Source organism: Lynx rufus, unplaced genomic scaffold, assembly GCF_022079265.1.
Source record: "Lynx rufus isolate CCGP_SWC_20201006 ecotype Redwood Valley unplaced genomic scaffold, mLynRuf1.p SCAF_7, whole genome shotgun sequence".
NCBI lineage: Eukaryota > Metazoa > Chordata > Mammalia > Carnivora > Felidae > Lynx > Lynx rufus.
Window position 1 is genome coordinate 45298389 of NW_025814889.1, and position 21170 is coordinate 45319558.

Sequence of the window (21170 nt, forward strand, 5' to 3'; positions counted from 1 at the left end):
TGGCTACACATTAGCCTCTTGTAGGGAGCTTTCTAAAAAATGCCCATGTGGGGTTCACTCCCTACCTTAGGAGAAATTATGATGTTTATTTTTTTTTTTATATGAAGTTTATTGACAAATTGGTTTCCATACAACACCCAGTGCTCATCCCAAAAGGTGCCCTCCTCAATACCCATCACCCACCCGCCCCTCCCTCCCACCCCCCATCAACCCTAAGTTTGTTCTCAGTTTTTAACAGTCTCTTATGCTTTGGCTCTCTCCCACTCTAACGTCCTTTTTTTTTTTTTTTACCTTCCCCTCCCCCATGGGTTCCTGTTAAGTTTCTCAGGATCCACATAAGAGTGAAACCATATGGTATCTGTCTTTCTCTGTATGGCTTATTTCACTTAGCATCACACTCTCCAGTTCCATCCACGTTGCTACAAAAGGCCATATTTCATTTTTTCTCATTGCCACGTAGTATTCCATTGTGTATATAAACCACAATTTCTTTATCCATTCATCAGTTGATGGACATTTAGGCTCTTTCCATAATTTGGCTATTGTTGAGAGTGCTGCTATGAACATTGGGGTACAAGTGCCCCTATGCATCAGTGCTCCTGTATCCCTTGGGTAGATTCCTAGCAGTGCTATTGCTGGGTCATAGGGTAGGTCTATTTTTAATTTTCTGAGGAACCTCCACACTGCTTTCCAGAGCGGCTGCACCAATTTGCATTCCCACCAACAGTGCAAGAGGGTTCCCGTTTCTCCACATCCTCTCCAGCATCTATAGTCTCCTGATTTGTTCATTTTGGCCACTCTGACTGGCGTGAGGTGATACCTGAGTGTGGTTTTGATTTGTATTTCCCTGATAAGGAGCGACGCTGAACATCTTTTCATGTGCCTGTTGGCCATCTGGATGTCTTCTTTAGAGAAGTGTCTATTCATGTTTTCTGCCCATTTCTTCACTGGGTTATTTGTTTTTCGGGTGTGGAGTTTGGTGAGCTCTTTATAGATTTTAGATACTAGCCCTTTGTCCGATATGTCATTTGCAAATATCTTTTCCCATTCCGTTGGTTGCCTTTTAGTTTTGTTGGTTGTTTCCTTTGCTGTGCAGAAGCTTTTTATCTTCATAAGGTCCCAGTAATTCACTTTTGCTTTTAATTCCCTTGCCTTTGGGGATGTGTCGAGTAAGAGATTGCTACGGCTGAGGTCAGAGAGGTCTTTTCCTGCTTTCTCCTCTAAGGTTCTGATGGTTTCCTGTCTCACATTTAGGTCCTTTATCCATTTTGAGTTTATTTTTGTAAATGGTGTGAGAAAGTGGTCTAGTTTCAACCTTCTGCATGTTGCTGTCCAGTTCTCCCAGCACCATTTGTTAAAGAGGCTGTCTTTTTTCCATTGGATGTTCTTTCCTGCTTTGTCAAAGATGAGTTGGCCATATGTTTGTGGGTCTAGTTCTGGGGTTTCTATTCTATTCCATTGGTCTGTGTGTCTGTTTTTGTGCCAGAAATTATGATGTTTATGTATCCCATAAGTATGATTTCACTTATCAGCACTGAAAAAAGGGACTGCTTCCCAGGAGACACTGAATTACAGCCAGGTTGCGAACTATTGAGATTGATTATCATTATGTGGATTATGCATCATATGCATATTATGGTTACTCGTTTGGCAATAATAATTTAGATCCTTGCTTCATTCCTGTGCAAAAATAAATTTTAGTTGGACAAATGATTATATGTTTTAAGAAACAAAAACTAACATTGTACGTTATATGGGATTGGTGAGGACTGGATAAGATTAAAAGAAAAGATTCTTGTACAAATCAAAACCACAATTACATACCAACTCACGCCAGTCAGAATGGCTAAAATTAACAGCTCAGACAACAACAGATGTTGGCGAGGATGTGAAGAAACGGGAACCCTTTTGCACTGCTGGTGGGAATGCAAACTGGTTCAGCCACTCTGGAAGACAGTATGGAGTTTTCTCAAAAAATTAAAAATAGAACTACCCTCTGACCCAGCAATTGCACTACTAGGTATCTACCCAAGGGATACAGGTATGCTGTTTTGAAGTGACACATGCACCCCCATGTTTATAGCAACACTATCAACAATAGCCAAAATATGGAAAGAGCCCAAGTGTCCACTGACAGATGAATGGATAAAGAAGATGTGGTATATATATGCAATGGAATATTACTCAGCAATCAAAAAGAATGAAATCTTGCCATTTGCAACTACGTGGATGGAACTAGAGGGTATTATGCTAAGCGGAATTACAGAAAGACAAATATCATATGACTTCACTTATATGTGGAATTTAAGATACGAAACAGATGAACATAGGGAAAGGGAAGCAAACATAATGTAAAAAGAAGGAGGGGGCAAAACATACAAGACTCTTAAATATCTTAAATATAGAGAGCAAACTGAGGGTTGTTGGAGGGGTTGTGGATGGGAGGATGGCTAAATGAGCAAGGGGCCCATCCCATTGCTGGGATGAGCACTGGGCGTTACACGTAGGGGATGAATCACTGGAATCTACTCCTGAAATCATTACTGCATTAAATGCTAAGTAACTTAGATGTAAATTTAAAAATAATAATAAATAACAAAAGAGATACAAATGCATAAAGTAAATAAATAAATAAATAAATAAATAAATAGAAGAATCCTTCCAACAGAAAAAGTAAAGCCACAAAGAAAGGATCAATGCATAAAAACAGAAATTCTATATAACTTAGTAACTATAGTAAGAAAATTAATAAGATGACAATAAATAAATGGTCATGAAAAGTAAAAAACGTGGGGCACCTGGGTAGCTCAGTCGGTTAAGCATCTGACTCTTGATTTTGGCTCAGCTTATGATCCCAGGGTCATGGGATCAAGCTCCGTGTCAACCTCCACACTGTGAAGCCTGCTTGGGATTCTCTCTCTCTCTTCCTCTGCCCCCCTTCCCTGTTCACACAGACTCTCTCTCTCTCTCAAAAAAAAATTAAAATTAAAATTAAAAAATAAAAATTAAAAATAAAAAAAAAACAGTGAAAATCAAAAGAAAACCAATACATCAAATCAAAGTGTTTAACAAATATGGGAGAAGGGTGATGTTAAGATTAAAGATGTTCAATTTAACTGTAATTATATAATATACATTCAAGTAAAACCAAGATGTGAAATTTTTGTATTTCCATTTAAGAAAAAAAAGAAAGAGAATTCTGATGTTCTGAAGAACCCTATTTTAAAAAGCCCACTCCATGGGGCACCTGGGTGGCTCAGTCGGTTAAGCATCCGACTTCAGCTCAGGTCACGATCTCGCGGTCCGCGCATTTGAGCCCCGCGTCGGGCTCTGGGCTGATGGCTCGGCGCCTGGAGCCTGCTTCCGATTCTGTGTCTCCCTTTCTCTCTGCCCCTCCCCTGTTCATGCTCTGTCTCTCTCTGTCTCAAAAATAAATAAACGTTAAAAAAAAATTAAAAAAAAAAGCCCACTCTTACACATTAACAGGGAATCTAAATTTCTACATTATGGAAACGAATTTGGCAATGTAAGAAAAGAGTCTGAATGACGTTCATAATTTTGACCCAGTAATTTCTCTCCTAAGACTCAATTATAAAAGGATTTTTTAAGAGATATTTTAAGTAATCTCTACACCCAACATGGGGCTCAAACTCACAACCCTGAGACCAAGAGTTGCAGGCTCCACTGACTGAGCCAACCAGGCACCCCATAAAAGGATTTTTTTAATGGAAGATGTTTCTGAACATGCAAAAAATTATCATTTTATTTAATAATTATAATAATTGATTGTTATTATTATTATTGGTTAATAATAATTATTAATAAATAATGATTATTATTTTTAAATTACTATTATAATTATACAATTATGCAAATTGTATTAAAATTAAAAGTAGAAATAAAATTAAATTTTCATGAAGAGGTGTGTGATGGGTAATTTTATGTGTGAACTTGGCTAGGCCATGGTACCGAGATAATTGATCAAACGTTATTCTAGATATTTCTGTGAAGGCATTTTTAAAATGAGATTAACAATTAAGTCAGGGAACTTTGAAGAAAGCACATTACCCTCCATAATGTGCGTATGGCCCATCTAATCAGTTGAAGGTCTTAATAGAAAAGGACTGACCTCCCCAGAAGAGGAAATTATGCCAGCACACTGCCTTTGGACTTAAACTGCATCACTTCACTGGGTCTCCAGCCTGCTGGTCTACCTTGAAGACTTTGGACTTCCCAACTATCCACAGATTCTTAATTTTTGTTAATGCTTATTTATTTATTTTGAAAGAGAGAGAACAGTGGAGGGGCAGAGAGAGAGAGAGAATCCCAAACAGACCCTGCACTGCCGGTGCAGAGCCCAACACAGGGCTCAGTCTCACAAACCGTGAGATCATATCCTGAGCCAAAATCAAGAGTCGGATGCTTAGCCAACTGAGCCATCCAGGCTCAGATCTATTCTTCAAACTACATGTCAATAGATGATACATAGATACATATAGGCATACATACATACATATACATACATACATAGACACACAAACATCCTGTTGGCTCTATTTCTCTGGAAAACTCTAATGCAAAGAGGGCTGCCACATTTTTATACAGCTATACAATAGAATAAATATATCAATTTTACGTTCATGAAAGTTTTTAATAAAGGGGTTTTTCTTATGTTCATAGGTAAAGTGATATGAGCAGATTTAAAATTCATCAGGATCTAGTGTAATACAGTTCTACATTGGCAGCCATATCTTAACATTATCTCTGCTTCTCTCTCCCTTTCTGTCTCTATCATTTGGAGCAGGTTTTATCACATCTCTGGGTTTTAATTCCTGATCCATAAAGTAATGGATCATAATCCTTGAAGTGCCTAATCAGACACTCTGGCAAGACAAATAAGATAAAACACAGGACAGGACTTTAAAGTCTTAGAATAAAAGAAATTGATGGAATTCAGAAATCCAAGGTCGTATTATCATGTTCTCCCTCTCCCCTGCCCCCACAGGTCCACTGCCCTCTTTTCTGATGTACCTTGCTTCCCACCATTAAAGTATTTCCATAGTAAATGATTTGGAGATCTGTTAAGCTGGTGTTAAGGCTTTGGTATTTCAGAGAATTTCAAGCCAGTTCTATTTACTTATTGCTCTATCATTTGCTAATCATACTCTTTCTCCTCTCATATATCAATACCAGTGATTTTGAGGAAGACAGAGATTAATGCAGATATGAGATGCACTTTGGAGAAAACCCTGTGATCAAATGAACTTTAAATAACACTATTTCTACACTAGCATGGACTCCAGTATAATGAGGCCCCAGCACTGATCTTCACGTTGGCTTCAGCTGCCTCCTGCCCTGGAATTGGTTATATTTTCCTCACCTAGATTATTTCTCAATGGAAAGTTCTAGGAGAAATGTAGAATGAAAAGAAAGAATCCTCTCCTAATACAGGCAAAGGAGACGTGAGATCTCAGTTATGACACTGGGTTAGCACCATCTTGTGTGTGACCTTAAGCAAGCTAATTAACATGTCTTGGTCTGAGGTTTGTATGTAAAACACCATGAAATATATAGAGTGAAAATACAAGGCATTATAATTATTTATTTAGAATCCAAGAAAGGAAAACGATGACGAAACCAAGGATATATAACATATACTCACATAAAGAAGAGAATTCAGAAGTGTAAAACCAGAGGAAAGGTCAACAACAGAGTTTTCTCTATTTGTTTTTAAATAAGAAATGTGACACCTTTCTATCATTCCCTCAAAATGGCTATGTAATATAGTCCTTCTTTGCTGTATGCTGACAGAAAGAGTGAGATCTAAAGAAAAGTCATGAATGGGAAGTGCATCTTACAAAGATGCAGAAAGCAGTTTAAAACAAAGGGATGTGGTCAAAAAGAATGAAATCTTGCCATTTGCAATAACGTGGATGGAGCTAGATGTATTATGCTAAGCGAAATAAATCAGAGAAAGACAAATACCATATGATTTCATTCATATGTAGAGTTTAAGAAACAAAACAGATGAACACATGGGAGGAGGAAAGAGAGAGAGAGAGACACGGTAAGAGACTCTTAAAGATAGGGAACAAACTGAGGGTCAATGGAGGGAGGTGGGAGGGGGATGGGCTAGATGGGTGATGGGTATTAGGGAGGGCTCTTGTTATGATGAACACTGGGTGTTGTATTTAAATGATGAATCACTGAATTTTACTCCTGAAACCAATATTGCAAATATGTTAACTAACTACAATTAAATAAAACTTTGATTAATTAATTAATTAATTAAAAAAACAAAGGAATGTGAATCTTGCTACAAACACCTGCCACTGTCCTAGCTTCTTGATCTGTCCTGGGAATAAAAATGTGGCAGTGACATGAGCTTTAAAGATTTGTTTGATCTTTTTTTGTTGTTGTTAAATGGTTATTTACTTATTTTGAGAGAGAGAGAGTGCATGAGCAGGAGAGGGACAGAGAGAGACAGAGAGAGAACCCCAGGCAGGCTCCATGCTTTCTGCACAGAGCCCAATGCGGGGCTTGAACTCACAAACCATGAGCTCATGACCTGAGCCGAAATCAAGAGTCAGATACTTAACTGACTGAGCCACCCAAGTGCCCCTGTCTGATCTCATTTTGAATTGAAAGATGAAGCAAGGTCCCAGTAGAGACAGGACGGGAGAACAAAATCTTAAGTTTATTGTCTGAAACCAGAGGAAAACCCTCAACATTTCTGTCTATATTTATTTAAACTGAGCAACAAAAAATTTATCCAATACTTTTCATCATCCCTTGCTCTGGTGCCGTCCTCTATGTGTCTCTCCTAACATAGTTTTGGATCTTTTCCAGGGCCAGGAAAGGTTAAATATAGATATGGTATCTTGGATCCATATTATCTCTTCCTCCTTTTCCACTACACCCAGTGTCTTTCCATGAGTCAGCCTGGAGCAGAGTTCAGACAATAAACCAACGAAGCAATCTGCTTTGGACCCTGCCCTGCTCTGCCCCTCTGTAACCGTCACTTACATGCAGCACAGCTTCCTTCATACTGGTTTTTGCTTCCCTTTACAGCCTAGTAGGCATATAGTTACAATGGCACCAATGACTTCTGGGTCACAGAGACGTAAAGTAACTTGCTCTGGACCACTCAGCTAGTAACAGGGATTTGGAACTCCCAGGTTGTATGGCTTTGGAATCTATTTTCTGACATTATATCATCTTCCTAGCAGATTCTTGAAAACCTTTTTTTTCTTTTCTTTTCTTTCCTTTTTCTTTTCTTTTTTTTTTTTTCAAAATTAGAATTACCTTCAATATTGCTTTCTTTTTGACTGAGATATAATTCACATACCAGAGAACTCACCCTTTTAAAACATTTGTTTTCACGTTTCATTTTTGAGAGACAAAGAGAGACAGAGTGTGAGCAGGGGAGGGGCAGAGAGAGGGGGAGTCACAGAATCCAAAGCAGGCTCCAAGCTCTGAGCTGCCAGCACAGAGCCCGATGTGGGGTTCTAGCTCACGAACCGTGAGATCGTGACCTGAGCTGAAGTCCGACACTTAACCGACTGAGCCACCCAGGGGCCCCAAGAACTCACCCTTTTTAAAGTGTATTATCAGTGGTTTTTATAGTCACAAAATCGTACAACCATCACTGCTATCTAATTTTAGAATATTTTCATCATCCCCTCCAAGAAATCTGTACCAATAGTAGTCACTCCCCAATGCCCACTCTCCCCAGCGCCTGGCAATCACCTATTTTCTGTCTTTGGATTTACCTATTTTGAACATTTCATACGAATTGAATCATACAATCTGTAGCTTTGTGTCTGGTTTCTTTCACTTAGCATGCATTTAAGATCACCCATTGTATTAATCAGAGTTCTCTAGAGAAACTGAACGAATAAGATATAAAGATGTAGATATATAGACAAATATATAGGAGGACATTGATTATGGGAATTAGCTCATGAGATTACAGAGGCCAAGAAGTCCCCCAACCTGCTGCCTGCAAGCTGGAAAATCAGGAAAGCTGGTAGTACAATTCAGTGTGAGGCTGAAGGCCTGAGAGCGGGGGACCATGGGTGTAAGTCCTAGAGCCCAAGGGCTGGAGAACCAGGAGTTCCGATGGTGGAGGGCAGGAGAAGATGGGTGTCCCATCTCAAGAGAGAGAAAATTCACCCTTGCTCCATCTTTTTGCTTTCCTCAAGCCCTCAGCAGGTTGGATGATGTCCACCCACACTGGTCAGGGCAGACCTTCTTTACAGTCCACTGATTCAAATGCTAATCTTTTCCAGAAACATCCTTACAGAGACACCCAGAAATCATGTTTCCTCATCATCTGGGCATTCCTCAGCCCAGTCAAACTGACACATAAAATTAACCATCCCGGGGCACCTGGCTGGCTCAGTCAGTTAAGCATCCAGCTTTGGCTCAGGTCATGATCTCACAGCTCATGAGTTCAGGCCCCGCATCAGCTCTGTGCTGACAGCTCGGAGCCTGGAGCCTGCTTCGGATTCTGTGTCTCCCTCTCTCTGCCCCTCCCCTGCTTGCTCTGTCTCTCTCTCTCTCTCTCAAAAATAAAAATAAAGACATTAAATTTTTTTTTTTAAAAATTAACCATCCCATCCATGTTGTAGCATAAATCAGTACTTCATTCATTTTTATGGCTGAATAATGATTTTAGATCTTACATTTAGATCTTTGACCTATTTTGAGTTAATTTCTGCAAATGTTGTGAAGTAGGCAATCAATTTCATTCTTTTGCATGTTAATATCCAGTGCGTCTGCACAATGAATTGTGTTGGCACTGTATAGAAAGTCAAATGGCCGGGGCGGCTGGGTGGCTCAGTTGGTTGAGCGTCCGACTTTGGCTCTGGTCATGATCTCATGGTTCATGAGTTCGGGCCCCGCATCAGGCTCTGTGCTGACAGCTCAGAGCCTGGAACCTGCTTTGGATTCTGTGTCTCCCTCTCTCTCTTCCCGTCCCCCACACACGCTGTGTCTCTCTCTGCCTCTCAAAAATAAAGAAAAATAATTTAAAAAAATTTTTTTAATAAAAAAGAAAATCAAATGGCCATAGGTATGAGTTTATTTCAGGACCCTCAATTCTGTTCCATTGGTCTATATGTCTATCTTTATGCCAATAGTACACAGTTTTAATTACTTAGTTTTAAAACTTAGTGAGTTTTTAGGGGCACCTGGGTGGCTCAGTCAGTTAAGCATCTGACTAGGGCTCAAGTCATGATCACACGGTTCACGAACTCGAGCCCCGCGTGGGGCTCTGTGCTGACAGCTCGGAGCCTGGAGCTTGTTTGGGATTCTGTGTCTCCCTCTCTCTCTGCCCCTCCTCTGTTCATGCTCTGTCTCTCAAAAGTAAATAAACATTAAAAATTAAAAAAAAAAAAAACTTAGTGAGTTTTTAAATCATTAGACATGACTCCTCCATCTTTGATCTCTTTTTGACTGTTTTGGATATTTTAAGACATTTATGTTATGATGTGCATTTTAGAATCAGTTTGGCCATTTCTGTAAAAAAAAAAAAAATTGGGGTAGAGATTACATTGACCGTACAGATCAATTGAGAGGGTACTACCATCTTAACGATATTAAGTCTTCTTAGATCCTCTTTAATTTTTTCAATGATATTTTGTAGTTTTCAGTGTGCAAGTCTCATTTGTTGTTGATGATGACATACAGTTCCATGGCCTCTAAAGGTTAAACCGGAATTTGTGTATGATTCGGCAATGTCACAGAATGCTCTGTCTCTGAGAAGGTCCATTCTAGAACAGGTTGGACAATACATGCCTCCTAGAGGCTGGCCAGACATGCTATTTACATATGGTACCATAGCTTACTAAAAGGCCACTTCTGATCCTTCTCATGTTTGGATAAAGGCACACACTATAGAGCACATCTTGTAGTTCTTAGCATCAGCACCCAGTTCATTTTCTTTGACGGGCCCAAGTTCATCTGATTCTTCACATTGCCATGAATTTGGTAGGACTCTGGTACCCAGAGTCACATCTCTAAATTCCTATCCATAAATGCTTCTGCACATCAAACCTATGGAGAATACCATTCCCTGGGCACCCAAAATATTATCGATTGAGCTTAAATGAGAGGCGCAAAGGAGCAGTCCCTAATACCACCATTAAATCCCGTAACTCACATGTAAAACTATAAGGACCTCCATCTAGCACAGAGAGTTCTAGCCCAGCGTTCAACTCCTTTTGGTGAGTGACTTATCTCACATAGTTTTTGAATACCTATAAACCCACAACCTGCAACCTTGCTGATACTATCAAATCTTTATTGCCCATCTGTTTGTAGATAACGTAAGCTCATACTTTGGTTTTGAAGTCAGCTTGCCTCCATTCCATGGTCAGTGCTAACTCAGTGAATTAAAAATAATCAGTTTCAATATCAGCCCAAGGAGAGCAGACTTGGAAAGATAAATGTGATGTGCTGAAGAAGTGATGCTTTACAGATAGTTATAAAGTCACATTTGGCTTATTAATATTTCTTTTTTCCCAATCCTATAGAATTGGTATATTTCTCAAAGTTATCTATCTATCGATATATATATATCTATCGATAGATAGATAACTATCTATAGATCATTATATAGATATAGTTATATAGATAGTTATATAGTTATATAAATATATATCTATATATCGATAGATAGATATAGATATATAGTTATATATAGTTATATATAGTTATAGATAGTTATATAGATAGTTATATAGTTATATAGATATATATCTATATATATCGATAGATAGATTTTAAAGTTTATTTATTCATTCTGAGAGAGAGAGAACACACAAGTGTGGGAGGGGAAGAGAGAGAAATGGAGAGCGAATCCCATGCAGGCTCCATTCCGTCTGTGCAGAGCCCGACACGAGGCTCGAACTGACAAACCATGAGATCATAACCTGAGCCAAAATCAAGAGTCAGACGCCTACCCGACTGAGCCACCCAGGTGCCCCATCTTCATTTTTTTTTTTTTTTTGATGATGTTTATTTTTGAGACAGAGAGAAACAGAGCGTGAGCAGGGGAGGGGCAGAGAGAGAGGGAGACACAGAATCTGAAGCAGGCTCCAGGCTCCGAGCTGTCAGGACAGAGTCAGACGTGGGGCTCAAACCCACAAACCGCGAGATCATGACCTGAGCTGAAGTCGGACGCTTAACCAAGTGAGTTAAGTGCCAGGTGCACCATGTTCATTTTTATAATAGAAAACCAGTTCAGAATAATCCATGGCTACCTTAGCAACTCCATTATGTGGAAACTAAGGTCTGAGTGAAAAGGGGACTCGCCTAGGGTCAGAAGATAAATCAGAGACCTAATCGGATATGAAACCCCTTCATCATGAATCCATTATTAACTCATCCTAAGAGTGGAATGTGGGTGAGGACAAGGACAAGGAGTGAAATCAAGGTCACTTGGTGGTAGCATAGATGTCTGGGCTTCAAGAAGGGATGAAGATACAACAATTTCGACTCTCAATATCAAAAAGCCATTTTTTTAATGTTTTTTATTTATTTTTGAGACAGAGAGAGACAGAGCATGAGCAGGGGAGGGGCAGAGAGAGGAGGAGACACAGAATCTGAAGCAGGCTCCAGGCTCCAAGTTGTCAGCACAGAGCCCGACGCGGGGCTCAAACTCACGGAGTGTGAGATCATGACCTGAGCTGCAGTTGGACGCTTAACCCACTGAGCCACCCAGGCGCCCCCCAAAAGCCATTCTATTCCCATGCTGCAAATTAAGTAACCACTACTGTTTCCTCTGGGCCATACTCGCTGCTACAGAAACAATGAAAACAGCAACCCTGCCTTCCATTGCTTATTCTGCCTGACAAGCACACTCTGAAATGCAACACGTGCTCCACCAATGCCACAGAATCCTAAACACCAGAAGAGCCCTTTGAACTCAACAAAAAAAAACCCCTCACCTCCATAACTTATGGATGAGCAAACTCAGGCACAGATTGAGGTATCTTCCAACAGCCAGTTAACACTCAGGCTAAGACTACTCTTATGTGTCTTGAATCTCCACCTAGTGCTCCTTCCCTACAATTTTCCACCCTTCATAAGGCTGGCTGGATATTTGATCCCCCTTTTTTCCAGTTGGGGTTTGGAGGGATGAGGGTAAGGAAAAAGATCCCAGTTTGTACAGTTCATAATGTGCGTATGCTTTCATAGTTTCTTCTGCCTGCCAGGTCTTTGGGCTCTTTATGTGTCTGGACGAGCCTCTGGAAATCTCTACCCCATGCATGCCCCAGGTTGAAGACTCGAGACTTCACATTCTGGCTGTGTTTTTAATTGTTGGCACTTCCGGGCTTTATGAATATTTCAGGGGATACTCTCCTTCTTTCTTCTTCCTCTGCCAGAATTCATTTTGACTCACACTTAATGATCAGCCCCCAGCAACGCTAAAGGAATTGGGCATGGAGACCTACGAGGAAGGACCACAGAGGTAGGACGCAGGACAGCTTCAGACCAGACTGGCTGGATTTGTGGAATCTGATTATGAATCTGATGGGAAACAAGGTAATGGAGGTAAGTATTTGGCATTCTCTTGCACCTCCTTCTCCTTCCTTGAACCAGAAGCAAGCCTGTCACTTCTACTACTCAGATAAATCAAGTCCTTTCCTGCTGCTTTAGTCTCTAACTGGCCAGAAGGAGCACCAGATTGAGGCCTGGACTGAGCACTTAGGCAAGCCAGCCCCATCTGACGTAAGAGGGACTTTGGAGAAGTTGACCCAAAGGACACAAACTGGGGGTGGCTTGGATAGAGAGTTCTGTCAGAAAAGAAGAGCTTTGGATCAATTTCTCCAAACTCCAAATTATCGTCTTTGGCAGATGTTTCTCAACATTGAGTTGATAGCATAATATGAATAGAAAATAAATGGTGTCTCCTAGAGTTGTTCAACACAAAACTCCGCATTTACCCAACAATCCAGTGCATTTGGCTAAATCACTCAAAACTGATGAGACAATGGGGCACCTGGGTGGCTCAGTCGGTTGAGCGTCTGGCTTCAGCTGGGGTCATGATCTCACGGTCTGTGAGTTTGAGCCCTGCGTTGGGCTCTGTGCTGACAGCTTGGAGCCTGGAGCCTGCTTCGGATTCTGTGTCTCCTCCTCTCTCTGCCCCTCCCCTGCTCATGCTCTCTCTCTCTCTGTGTCAAAAATAAATAAACACTAAAAAAACAAACAAAAAAAAACTGATGAGACACAAGCTAATAACTTGGAAGATTTCTCTAGAAAGCTAATTGGCTTAAAATACGAGTATTATTTTGTGTATTGTGTATTTTGTGTAATTGTGTATTGTGTATTTTGTGTAAATGTAATTGTGTATTGTGTATTTTGTGTAAATGTAATTGTGTATTGCGTATTGTGTATTTTATGTAAACGTGTATTATTGAAATTTACCTATGGCCACAATGTACAGTTTGAAACATACTTTTTTTTCTTACCCTACAGCATCTGCTACAATTTGTTCTTAGTAGATTTCTGACAGAGCCTAGAATTATATACATGTCATAATTTTAATTTAGATCAGTATTCTGGAAATAGCACCATATTTCTATCTATTTTGTTACCTGCCAACATTGAAAACCACTGCTCTACAAATATATACCGATGGGGCAGTTTACTATGGCTGAGGCTATAACAGAAGGAAAATTAAAACAGGTTTCCTTTCTCATTTATAATTCTTGCCAGTAATTTAGTTCATAAAAATCTTAAAAGTGCAGGTTTGAAACATGCAGTCACTGTCTTCAAGTTGATTTGATCATGGCCATTACCGAGAATTAGCTGTATTGACTTGATGGTTGGCTGAGTTGTGGGTGGCGACGATTCTTAGAAGTCGGGCCACAACAGAGACTGATGAGAGTTAAAGGAGGCATGAGCCTAGGGAGATCCTTCTGTTCCCTGAAAACTCACCCTTAGGAAATGGCATTCACAACATGAGGCGGCAGGAATCTGCACCGCCCAATTCAGCTGGCCTTGTAGACAGGAGAAAAGTAGTGAAGGCCACCTGAGCTGAACGGGTAAGAGTACCTTCAGGAAAGGAGGCTGAAGTCAAGGGATGGATAGAAACCCCTGCACCCCATCCCCAGTTTCCTTTCTGGCCCAGAGGTGACCATCTCCCCAGCTGAATTCGAACCTGCCCCCTCATTATTATTCGGCTTCGGAAACTCAGAGAAATTGTGAGAAATTCAAAAATAAAAGACTCATTTTGTTTTAAGCCTGGAAGAATCCCCAGAGGTTTCCCAGTCTACCTCAACCCTTCATTTGTTAAGAGAGGAAATAATAACAATAATAATAACAAAATAATAATAATAATGAAGGACACTGAAGTTAAGTCGCTTGTTCTTTGCTCGCAAAAAGGGTGCAAGCACTTGAACCAGATTTCAGGTCCCTGGACTCAGGACAGGACTCATTCCAGTCTACACTGATGTCTGTGCAAGCACTTTTTTTTTTTTTTTTGGTATGTGTGCGCTCATTCCCTTCTACTTTCATTTTTCCCAGTTAGAAACCATGTCCAAGAGGTGATACGCTAATATAGAGCATTGAATACCCAACCAGCTGACTCAGTGCTTCATTGGCTTGCTTATTATTATCTGCTTCTTCCCAAACAGTTGGTAGTTTCCTCGAGGGCATGGCAATTTCCTTCCTTAGGTCCTTCGTTAGTACAGCCCAGACATAGGCACAGAGCAGTAGCCACATCTAAAGCCAGGGATGTGGTGGGGAATTGAGACTGGGGGAAGGACGAGAAGGAAGTGAGAGGGACACCTTCACAACAACAAGAATTTAAGGACCCCAGCTCCTTTCTGCCTTGCTATGTCCCTTGTGCCTAAAGCAGCATCTGCCCACATGTCAAAATTCATAAGGCTGTTCGATAAATACACAGCTAAATTCACCTATAAAAATAACATTGGATCTGAAAGAAATTATTTTTTAAGTTTATTTATTTATTTATTTTGAGAGGCAGAGAGACAGAGCAGGGGAGGCACAGAGAAAAAGGCAGAGAGAGAATCCCAAGCAGGCTCTGCACTGTGAGCGCGGAGCCCAGGGAGGGGCTTGAACCCACGAACTGTGAGATCATAGCCTGAGCTGAAACCAAGAGTCGGACGCTTAACCGCCTGGAGCCACCCACGTGCCCCTAGAAAGACATTTTTATACAAAAATAACCTATGCAAATTAATTGGGTATAAAGAATTAAGCTGTAATGCTAAAAGTACAAGGGATGGGGAGTCGTTTTTAATAGTATTCGATAGGAAGTATCATGCTACCCAGGTTTCTGCTCAATGGGAACACATTTTTAGCTCTATCACTAGACAGGATGCTGGTTTTCTCTTATAAAAGGGATATAAAGTTCCTTGCTACACATAGCAAGCAAAACACTGATCCCTCAGAGTGAAAACAGGACAATAAACCCAATAAAGAAAACCCAGTTATTCAAAGCTCAGTGTGGCTGTCAGTGGCCCCTCAAACACATCTATGTCCAAGTCTCCAGAACTATGAATATATTAGTTTCTTTTTTTTAATTTTTTAATGTTTATTTATTTTTGAGAGAGAGACAAAGAGTGAGTGGGGGAAGGGCAGAGCGAGATAGGGAGACACAGAATCTGAAACAGGCTCCAGGCTCTGAGCTGTCAGCACGGAGCCTGATGTGGGGCTCAAACTCGGGAACGGCAAGATCATGACCTGAGCCAAAGTCGGATGCTTAACCGACTGAGCCACCCAGGTGCCCCGAATATGTTAGTTTTTAATAGTGTTAAAATAGCAAAAGGAAATGAAGATTGCAGGTGGAATTAACCCACTGACCTTAAAATGAGGAGATTATTCTAGATTAGCCCGTGAGTCTGATGTAATCATAAAGACCCTGAATATGGAAGAAAAGGGCACAGGTGTCACTGCCGGCAAATGAACTGTGAGAAACACTTGACGTGGCTTTGAAGATAGAGGAAGAGAGTCCTGAGCCAAGGAAGGCAAGCAGTCTCTAGAAGCTGAAAAAAAGGCAAGCAAAGGGATTCTCTCCTAGAGCCTCCAGAAGGCATGCAAACCCCTTTTGGACTTCTGACTTCCAGAACTGGAAGAGAAAAACCTGTGTTGGTTTAAGCCACCAAATGTGGGATGATTTGTTACCGCAGCAATAGGAAACTAACACCCTCAGTTTAAAACAGAGCCGTAGTGGGGCGCCTGGGTGGCTCAGTCGGTTGAGCTTCAGACTTCGGCTCAGGTCCTGATCTCACAGTCCGTGAGTTCGAGCCCCGCATCGGGCTCTGTGCTGACAGCTCAGAGCCTGGAGCCTGTTTCAGATTCTGTGTCTCCCTCTCTCTCTGCCCCTCCCCCATTCATGCTCTGTCTCTCTCTGTCTCAGAAATAAATAAACATAATTAAAAAAAATAAAATAAAACAGAGCCGTAGAATCACAAAACTCCCTATGTGACACTCAACTCACTCTGAGTATGTACATAATGAAAGAACAAGGAACTGTTACAGATCGAAGTGTGCCACCCCAAAGTTCATACACTGAAGTCCTAGCTTCCGGTACCGCAGATCGTGACCTTACTTGGAAATAGTCTTTAACAGAGGGAATAGAGACATAAAAGGAGGTCATTAAAGTGGGCGCTAATCCAATATGACCAATGTCCTTTAAAAAGGGGGAAATTTGGAGACACCTGGGTGGCTGGGTTGAGCGTTGATCTCTTGGTTTTGGCTCAGGTCATGATCTCACGGTTTGTGGGTTCAAGCCCTACCTCGGGCTCTCCAATAACAGCACAGAGCCTGCTTGGGATTGTCTCTCTCCCTCTCTTTGTCTCAAAAGGTGGCTCGGAACCTTCTTGGGACTCTCTTTCTCCCTCTCTCTGCCCCTCCCCCACTTGCAATTACGCACACGTGCTCTCAAAATAAGCATTATAAATACATAAATAAATAAAAAGAAAGAAATTTGAAGACAGACTCATATGCAGGGAGAATGCCATACCAACATAAAGACAGCCATCTATAAGGCAAAGAAAAGGGTCTGGAATAGATCCTTCCCTCCCAGCGCTCAGAGAGAAGCAACACGGCTGTTGATTTTAGACTTTCAGCCTCCAGAACTGTGAGACAATACATTTCTGTTGCTTAAGCCACTCGATTTGTGGCCCTTTGTTAGAGCAGCCCTAGCAAGCTAATAGTGATGAAGGCACTAAAGAAAAAGTGTATGATTTTCACGGAAGCCACACAGGCATGTGGTCCTAAAGCATTTTGTTTTATTGTGCTTCACAGGTATTGCAGGTTGTTTTGTTTTGTTTTGTTACAAATGGCAGGTTTGTAGCAACTTTGCATTTTTTTTTTCAAGAACACTTGCTCATTTCGTGTCTCTGGGTCACATTTTGGCTAATTCTCACAATATTTCAAACTTTTTTATTATTATTGTATTCGTTATAGTGGTCTGCCATCAGCGATTATGACTCTCTGAAAGCTCAGATGAGAGCCTTTTTTAGAAAAAAAAAGTATTTGGGGGGCGCCTGGGTGGCTCACTCAGTTAAGCGTCCAACTTCAGCTCAGGTCGTGATTTCGCGGTTTGTTAAGTTCGAGCCCCGCGTCAGGTTCTGTGCTGACAGCTCAGAGCCTGGAGCCTGCTTCAGATTCTGTGTCTCCCTCTCTCTCTGCCCCTCTCCTGCTCACACTCTGTCTCTGTGTCTCAAAAATAAATCAACATTTTTAAAGAAAGAAAGAAAGAAAGAAAGAAAGAATTTTTAATTAAGGTATACACATGGCTTTTGTAGACATATTACACACTTAACGGGCTACAGTACAGACTAAACATAACTTTTGTTTGCACTGGAAAACCAAAAATTTCATCTGACTCACTTCATTCCAATATTAATTCCACTTTAATGCAGTGGTCTGAAGGCAAACCCACAATATCTCCAAAGTATGCCCGTAGAGTTGACCCTTGAACAACACAGGGTTTAGCGACACCGATCCCCTGTGCAGCAGAAAACAGGGGTAAAACTTCTGACTCCCCCAAAACTTAACTACTAATAGCCTACAGTCGACCTTACCAATAACATAAACAATCGAGCAACACTGTATGCATATGATATTTTGCATATCATACGTATTATACAGTGGATTCTTAGAATGAAGTCAGCTAAAGAAAAGAAAGCACCATTAAGAAAATCGTAAGGAAGAGAAAACACATTTACAGTATTGTGCTGTACTTATTGAAAAAATCCATGCATAAGTGAACCCACCTAACTCAAACCCGGGATGTTCAAGGATCAATGGTATCTCCCCATGTCTTACTGAAAGACCCAGATGGCCCCTCGCTGAGTGTTAGGAGTACTGAGGAGGGTCAATCAGGTCGAAGTCACCATTTCCAGGTGCATTTCACTGTGTGTGTGTGAGCTGCACATTACAGGAGCTCTGGTGCTTGATTTCCACAACCACTGATGGTTCTCGCTAAGTAGCAGGAAGAAAGCTTGGTCTGAAATGTATGAGAAACTCAGATGGCATGGGGATTCCTAACAGAAAGACGCCACAGTCACAGAAACCAAAGGGTCGCCTGGGTGGCTCAGTCAGTTAAGTGAGGGACTTCAGCTCAGATCACAATCTCACGGTTGGTGAGTTCGAGCCCCGCGTTGGGCGCTGTGCTGACAGCTCGGAGCCTGGAGCCTGCTTCGGATTCTGTGTCTCCCCCTTTCTCTACCCCTTCCCTGCTCGTGCTCTGTGTCTCTCTGTCTCTCAATAATAAATAAATGTTAAAAAATTTTTTTTCAAAAAAGAAATGAAAGGGAAAAAGGAGACAAATGGGGATGACATTGCCAGGTAGGTAGAAGGGAAAGAGACACAGAAAAAGAGAAGACAAATTCAGAAGAAAGCAAAAATCCGGTCAACACGGAACAGCATATCACATCGTACAATCATAAAAACATAAAAGTCAAAATCCACAAGATGTTCCTTCCAAAGAAATACAGGTTCGTTCACCTGGTGATCATTGCCCGTTCAGATAAAATTCGAACCGCCTCTCACAACCTTCCCACTCTTGGCCTTCTCCCCCCTTTCCCTCCCAAACGCCCAAGCTATCCACCTCCCACCCCCCTACCCCTGAACCCCAGTTCACTACCGTGTCCCTCCTCCGGCCACTCTGCTCCCAGATGGAAACGGCCCAGCCAGGGGGGTAGAAAATGATCGGTTTGGATGTGACAAGGTGTGCCAGCCTCAAGGAAATGCTTTTCAGTCCCTCCTTCCCACTGTGGGGCGTGGCTGCCCGCAAAGGATGGAGTTGGGGCGGGCTCCCCACAAGGGGAAGTCTGCGGGCAACTGAGGTTTCCGGGACTCACCGCGCACCAGCCAGCAGGAAACCTCTGCCGAAGCTGTAAAAGCTGCACTTGCTGCTGTTCTGCTTACTGTGTTCTTCCTCTAGAGATCGCTACATGGTCCGTTGTGAAGGAGACGGCAGGCCAGGTAAAAAAAAAAAAAAAAAAAAAGTCATGATAAAGCGCAACAGCGCCACCTCATGTCCGACCTCATCGCAGCAGCCTTCGTCGGTGCTCGCAATAGTCCGGATTCGAGGAGAATTTGAGCTTGATGAGTCCTCTCCTGGGATAATCTCCACCTCAAGCCTTTGCTGGGAAATCGCGAAGGAATAAGTGGAAACAAAACTGTCATTAGTAGGTAATCGGTCATTAGCACATACTGTCTAAATACATTCTGGGCTCTCTTCTAGGGACGTAGCATAAACAGAAGTAGTTCTATTACCTGCCCACGTGGCATTTATAATCACAGGAAACACTGAAGAAAATACACAGCTGAAGTCATTCCAAATTGGATACTAACAAGTTCTGGTAAAGAAACGCGGGTCACGGATAACTGAAATAGGGGACCAGTTTGTTGAGGACCGATAGCATATCAAACACAAAGGGGTACCTGAACAGAAAGAAGGTAGGGGCAATGTAATATGGGTACAATAAATTTACACACTGAGGTTCTTTAGTTCTCTAGAGGCTTCTCTACTGCAGGTGAGCTCTCTGAGGGGCGCCTGGGTGGCTCAGTCGGTTGGGTGTCCGACTTTGGCTCAGGTCATGATCTCACGGTCTGTGGGTTCGAGCCCGGGGTCGGGCTCTGTGACAGCTCAGAGCCTTGGAGCCTGCATCAGATTCTGTGTCTCCCTCTCTCTCTGCCCCTCTCCTTATCACATTCTCTCACTCTGTCTTGCTCTCTCTCTCTCTCTCTCTCTCTCTCATAAATCAATAAACATTAAAAAAAGAAAAAGAAAGAAAATATATTTGAGGGGCACCTTGGTGGCTCAGTAGATTAAGCATCAGACTCTTGATTTTGGCTCAGGTCATGATCTCATGGTTCCTGAGTTCTAGCTGTTGAGCTCTGTGCTGACTGCAGATCCTGCTTGGGATTCTCTGTCTCCCTCTCTCTCTGGCCCTTCCTTGCTCATGCTGTCTCTGTCTCAAAAGAAAGAAAAAGAAAAAGAAAGAAAGAAAGAAGAAGAAAGAAAGAAAGAAAGAAAGAAAATACACTTGAAAGTACTCAAAAATCAAGAGCACTATATAAATATTAACTAATATTATCTGAAAGTATTAATAACAATCTAGATTCTTATTAACCTCTACTTGTGCAAGCTCTGATGGGTTGTACATTTGTTGTTGTTGTTGTTGTTTTAAATTTTATGTTATTTCAGTCCCCTTCATGCAAAACATTAAAAATAATCCTGAATCAAATCTCCAACTTACACTTTTCTGGCTGTATTATTGAGACATGGTCAACTACAAGTTGATTAAAAAAAATGAGGGGTGCTTGGGTGGCTCAGTCAGTTAAGCATCTGACTTTGACTCAGATCATGATCCTGTGGTTCATGAGTTCAAGTCCCACACCAGGTGAACACAAGCCCTGCTTCAAGGAAAAAATACATGAGCCCCGCTTCAGGTGAGCTCCACCTCTCTCTCTGTCTCTCTCTCTCTCTCTCTCTCTCCCTGCCCCTAGCTCCCTTGTGCCCTTTAAATAAATAAATAAATAAATAAATATTTAAAAATTTCTACATACCTCAAGAGCCCCGTGGCTGGCTCAGTCAGTATAATGTGCGACTCTTGATCTTGGAGTTGTGAGTTCAAGCTCTACGTGGGGTGTATAGCCTACTTAAAAAAATATATATATAG

The 21170-nt window shown here is 41.5% G+C and overlaps 1 protein-coding gene across 1 annotated transcript in view; it reads right to left on the minus strand.

Annotated features, from left to right (window-relative positions):
- STYK1 (serine/threonine/tyrosine kinase 1) overlaps nucleotides 1–19231 on the minus strand; it is a 45456-nt gene extending 26225 nt beyond the window's left edge. Inside the window, exon 1 of the mRNA XM_047066675.1 lies at nucleotides 19127–19231. The gene's annotated coding sequence lies outside the window, so the exon portion shown is untranslated. The remainder of the gene's footprint in view (nucleotides 1–19126) is intronic.
- Between the last annotated feature and the right edge of the window lie 1939 nt (nucleotides 19232–21170).